The following is a 6,000-nucleotide window of genomic DNA, read 5'->3' as shown; positions in this document are numbered from 1 at the left end:
GCACCAATTCCTTCCTCTCTTAATTTTCTAGACCACCTTTACTCCATGGGTTTCTCTCATCTTCAATTGCATGAATGCATGCAGAAAACATCAGCCACATCTTCTCTCCTCCCTCCCTCCCTCCATCATGCACAACAAATGGACATCACCTCCCAAGTCGCCATCCTGCATGCCGCCTATCCCCTCCTCCTCATCTCCACTTGATGCAAAAATAATAGCAGCAGTTACTTCTTCCATAATCCCTTGGTCACACCTCTCTTAATCCCCTTTTAACACCATCCTTTTACTCCCTCAATTTTCTCCATCTCGTGAAATACAGGCCATATCTCCTCTTTTCCTCCACTCCCTTCCTTCTGTTCTTTTCACGGCAGAATACAGAAGGCATGGCCTCCTCCACTTCTTCCTCATCTACCATGGATGCCCCTGCTCATCCTCTTATTTCCTCTCCCTCCCCTCCATCAAAATGCAGTGCCCTCGCTGCGACGAATCCATGTTGCCGCTGCACGTCTATCACCGTCGCCGGAATCCCGGAATCCTTTGCATCATGCTATGGTAAGGGTCATGGCCTTCTCTGTCCTTTCATGCAAATCATGTTCACCATGCCCCCTCTTTGTTGTGAAGCCCCAAGGCAACACCATGGTGCTGCAGCGCTTCATGGAAGCCATCCCGGTGTGCCTTGCCGTCTCCCTAAACCCGCAGCAGCGCCTCACTGATCGTCGTCGCCGCCGTTTCTGTACAGCACATGGTGAGGATGCCCCTTCCTATTCCTTCTGTGATCTTGCTGCTCTTGCACATCTCATCCATCTCTTTGACCTCTCGTGTGGTGTAGACCATCACTGAAGTGAAATTAGGCGCTGCTCCGTTGATCGCAGGCCCTGTCGTGTCACCCGTCAACGCAGGCCACCTTCATCGTCCTCCTATGTACATAGCACATGGTCACGTCCATGGTGAGACTGCACCCTCTCTCTTTTGGTTTTCTATCCTAGCCATGATTCATCTCACCATTCACAGCTCCTTCGCATATCGCAGATCATCCGTGAAAAGAATCACCACCATCTAGTGACCGCCAGCCACCTCGTTGCTCGTTGTCGATGACGGCTGTCTGTTACCACATCACCAGCTGCAACAATTCCCCAATGTGAGAACCCACACATCCCTCTCTATCTTATAGATCGATGTCTATCACAGTTTGGGAAATCATAGTTCAAGAAAGATCAGTCCCCGGCAAAGGTTTCATCGCAAATGCTTTGCTGTATTCCCTGCGGCCAGCCAGTGTACCGTTGGTTGGTTTGCATGTTCTTGACAATCTGTAATTCCTTTTGTAAATTCCTTTGAACCACATGTGAATCATATAATCGCACACACCTCTGCAAAATTTCATGGCCAGAGAATCTAATATGAAAGAGATATAATTGTTTTTGTGCTTGCTGCCCCTGCAGCCTCGCAGCCGGACTGCTGCTTGTTAGCATGCGCATTCTCGTTGTTTCATCACTCCGGTGGCCATGCCCTTCAACCAAAATGTTTACAATATCTCTGCACATGTCCACAAAAATATGGATTGACCATAGGATCTGAGACGACGGAGATATCACTGCCCCCATGCTCGCTGCTCCTGCTGCATTTGCAGCCAGACAGCTCCATCTTGTAATCACGATCCCTCGGCCGACTGCTAATCAAAATAACATGCCATTACCCAAAACATACCTCATACCCTCCTTGAAAACCCCACAAGTAGGATCATTGATTGGTGCTGCTATGTCCCTGCTACCAATAATCATAACCCCTGCTATCTGCCGAAGTGCATGTCCTGGATACACTAGCATTCTGTTGTGTGTTTCCCGCTGAATCATTGTCTAGATCGCTGAGCCCTCTGATGTGATGGTGTGTTTAGTAGCTGCACACGATCTCGTTGAGTTTCAATCCCAGAAGTTCAGCAATGATCTTCATTTTGTTGGTCGCAGCCACTGCTACCCCGCTGCACGTGCATGTTCAGTCGGTGCATAATTCGCTGTAAATGTGTCCCTCGTTGATCTAGCATCCACCTTAGTGCAACCACTTGTCAAAATATGTTCCCAACTGTCCTCCTCACAAATCCAAAACACCATCCTAATATCCTAAAGGAGTTTACATAACATGACCCATAAGTTTAGCTTCACTTTTCGTCTTGTATCTATGATCGCCTCATTGTTGGCAAATTCCAACTATGCCACCCACCACCATTGTTCTTGTGTCTTCATGTTCTATGACCAGAAAAAATATATTTTTGATAGTATCTCACCATACCATCTCACTCTTGCATAGCCATTGCCAAGTATATGATTCCTCTCATCAAGCTTGCATAGTCATCCCATGTGATCTAGCTCATAAATCTTTGTATTCTTACTTCATAATGTCCTACGCATCTTGTATACAATCCTATGATCATTTACCATTCATCTATAAATCCTTATGCTCTCTAAATCTTTCAAGTTAGCACACATACATCATATCTATTCTACTCCTATCAATTATCATACCTTCCATCTTCTACCTTTCAACTTCCATGCCTTTTTAAACTGTAGCTTTGTTTAGTTGTTTTTGCGCTCGACGATCGTACTTACAATCCCTACATGTTTTAAAACTTTTATGTCTTATTTTATAATGATTGATGTATTGTTTCTAGGTTTGCCTATTATAGTTTCTTCTATCGTTAGAAGAAGCTATGCAAGGATGATTCAGAAAAGTTGGAAAGTTGGATGGCAAGCTTTTGGAAGGCAAGTGTAACATGAGTACCCTTGTTACCCAATAACTATATATTCACCTTTCATGTGCATGTGTCTAATATGATGAACCTCTAAGGAGATTACCTAGCATCTTTGTATCCTGATTCCTTGTTACCTTGGGTTTATGCATATGAGTAGTTTTTCTTAACCTGCAATCACCAAACCATATGAAGTTAATATTGACTAATGGATTATGGAATTAATGATAAAATGATGCTTTTTAGCAACATGGATAGAAGGGGGCTAGAGCATTGGGCCTTTTTGGGTGCTCTAGTCTGCCCTTCGTAATCGACGTGGAAAGACTCTAGAAGACTCCAGAAGGTGAATCACCGAAGCGGGACGTGTCTCTGACATGTGGGGCCACCCGGCCCCATCTGGAGCTCAGATCGTTAGGAGCTCAGATCATTAGAATATTGAAGTTCGTGTTAGGTCAAAAGTTTGTGTTTAATTTGTGCTTGTGTAATAAAGTGCCTTATATATTAATGGAGTCTTATTATTATCATCTGCTCTCTATTTCTTTTGGATATGTGTTTGTCTCCACATGTTGTGCATAAAGGTATACCTGAAAATAAGTGTGGGGGAGGCACACCGCGACATCAAGACGGAATTTGATCACGAAAATTACGAAATTTAGAACAAAAACCACGCTCGCCAAAGGTTGGATCGAAATGGGCTCGAGAGTGGGCCGCCCGACCTCCTCTATGGCTGGCTGACCCATCACTACGCCTCTCGCCCCGAGTTTTGTCCTCGGTCAGGTTCGAGCCCAATACACTCTATTTTTATATGTTTCGCTTTCTGTTTCAAACCGAATTGAAAATCCTTTGATAAAACAACTTTAAAATCTGAGGAAAGATTATTTTAGTCATGACTTAAGGATAGACTCACATAATATTTTTCCTGGAAGTCATGCTACTGTTGGAAACTTTTTATTAGGGACCCCATGTTACTTAAGTTGTTGTGGAATGAGATATAGTAGAATAATGAGAACTTGATTCTTGATGTCTTGTTATTGGAGAATTTTATTTCAAAAAGTAAAAAGAATAGCTACGCCTCTCCTTTGTGGTAAGCAATATCCCACCAGAGCCATATATAGACTAAATAAACCTTCTACATATACTACTTGTCATTGTATTGAGTTTGGTCAAACCTTGTGACCCTTGTTAAGAAACTTATCATGCTCTCAAGATCAAGATCACGTACACTCCACAAATATCTGCTACTCCTACACTGGGGGTACGCAAAAACATGTTTTTCATCCACCAAAAAATGTTCTACTCCTACACTGGGAATAGACACAAAAATAAGTTTGTTAGGATAAATGCTCAAAGTTTTTGAAAATGTCTCTTTTGAAAAGTTTCAATCGCAGAAAGAGAGGCATGAGCTATGCAAAAGTTATTCATAAAGAAAAGAAAAAAAGTATTGAAAAAATAGACAGATATCCAAGATATCTAAAACAATGGGTACTCATATGCCCGCCTGAAAAGAAAAAAAAGAGAGAGATGAATAAGATAGGTCATGTTTTCTTGCAATTTTTTTAAGTTTCAATCAAGAGAGATATGTTTCAAAGAGCATAGTAGAATTATGTTAGCTACCATATACATATCCACACACATGCACATCTTGATCTAAGAGTATAACATCTTTCTCCTTGGATCCTTGTTTTAACTTTACAATATATGCAATGCAAGTATGTTTTCATATTCATCCCTACTTGAGCTCTACATAAGCTTTTAGAAGTAGGCAAAAAGAAAGCAAAGTCATCAATACCTTGGTGAGGATCAAAAATACCATATATACAGAGTGATTTGAGAGTACTACAAAAGGAGAAGGTAAGCTATGTTTTATTTTCAAAAATCTTAAAATATTTCTCCAATTGTCTTGACTGAAGGAAGATGGTGATCTATTTCAAACTATTCCATTCTTCAACCGCCCAAAGTTTCATGGTAGACACTTTAAATCCTACAGTGCATGCTGGGAATGGTTTTATGTTGATGTCTTGTCCTGATGTTATGTCTTGAGTAATCCATCCTTTTATCGAGAACGAGTAAAAGCCTAAGTGTGGGGGAGTTTATTGACGGTAGTTAATATTCATCATAAACCATCAATATAACTTGTATAAATGGCTAAAAAGGATCACCAATGTAAACTTAGGGGTTTAAACTGACAAATTCCACGAGTTTTGGTGAATCTGTGTTTCCAACAGGATTTAATCAGAAAACCGCCAAAGGAGGACCTATTCATAAAAAGAAATCATGGAATTCCGCCACGTAATCAACATGGAAAGACTCTAGAAAACTCTAGAAGGCGAATCACCGAAGCGAGACACATGTCTTTGACATGTGGGGCTACCTGGCCCCACCTGGAGTCCACCTGGCCCCTATGGGTCCCACCTATCAGCCTCGTTGTTATGTCGGTTCTCCACCGCCTTAAGGATTGTATGTCCGCTATTCTTTAAGTTGGTTTGATCTAAGGGCTCAGGATTGATGCTCCGACCTATACATACAAGCCTGCACCCCTCCTCTAGGGCATGTCTCATTTGATCCTGAGAGCTGAGAAGCCAGAAACCCTAATTTATATGTCCACCAGGATTAGAGCTAATAATCAAGAGAAGATTAGTCCTCAATAGGATCTAGTCTTGTATTAGAGATAGTGAGATAGAGTGAGAGAGAAGAGTTTGGAGGAGTCCTGGCCTGTCGATGCTCTCGCTAAGGCTTGTACCCTGGCGGAATCAAGTTCTTCTTGAGCTTGCTTCTAAGATTTCTCTGGTAATCGACTTCTAATTCAAGTAAGCATCTTGTTCATATTGTTCTTCAGGTTTGCGACTCTCTTTTGAGTACTTTAATCCTTGTAGCTCTTGGGTTAAAGTAGTATTCGTAGTGTAAGTGTGGTGCTTAGACTCAGTTACTCGTGAATGTACCCTATTTTTTTGGATCGGTGGTAGCTCGCGAGGGTGACTCTTATAGCCTTGTTGAATCCTTTGTAGTCCACCTCCCGTTAGTAGGCCTAACAGGATATTGTTGCTATAGAAAACATACTCTGCACATGGTTTCTCTAGTAATATCCCCAAAATTGAATAATAGAAGACAAAGCTTACCAAAGTTAGAACTAGAAGACCTTAGCAGTCTTCTCTACGCTCCTATTATCTAGCCTTGATTGTAAAGTTGGGATAAGTTAGATTTAGTTATTATCACACATGTTTCCTCGAGTTCGATATAAAACTGGGTACTCCTGGTGAAGT

The 6,000-nt window shown here is 41.8% G+C and overlaps 1 long non-coding RNA gene across 1 annotated transcript; it reads left to right on the top strand.

Annotated features, from left to right (window-relative positions):
• The first annotated feature begins 392 nt into the window (after positions 1 to 392).
• LOC136502030 (uncharacterized) lies at positions 393 to 3,351 on the top strand. The gene is made up of 5 exons (XR_010770404.1): positions 393 to 552; positions 622 to 745; positions 830 to 947; positions 1,030 to 1,138; positions 2,663 to 3,351. It is a non-coding gene; the product is annotated as an uncharacterized lncRNA (long non-coding RNA).
• The last annotated feature ends 2,649 nt before the right edge of the window (positions 3,352 to 6,000 follow it).

The sequence above is a fragment of the Miscanthus floridulus genome, chromosome 13, assembly GCF_019320115.1.
Source record: "Miscanthus floridulus cultivar M001 chromosome 13, ASM1932011v1, whole genome shotgun sequence".
In the NCBI taxonomy this organism is placed as follows: Eukaryota; Viridiplantae; Streptophyta; class Magnoliopsida; order Poales; family Poaceae; genus Miscanthus; species Miscanthus floridulus.
Note: the sequence above shows the minus strand (reverse complement) of the source record. Positions and strands in the feature narration are given on the sequence as shown.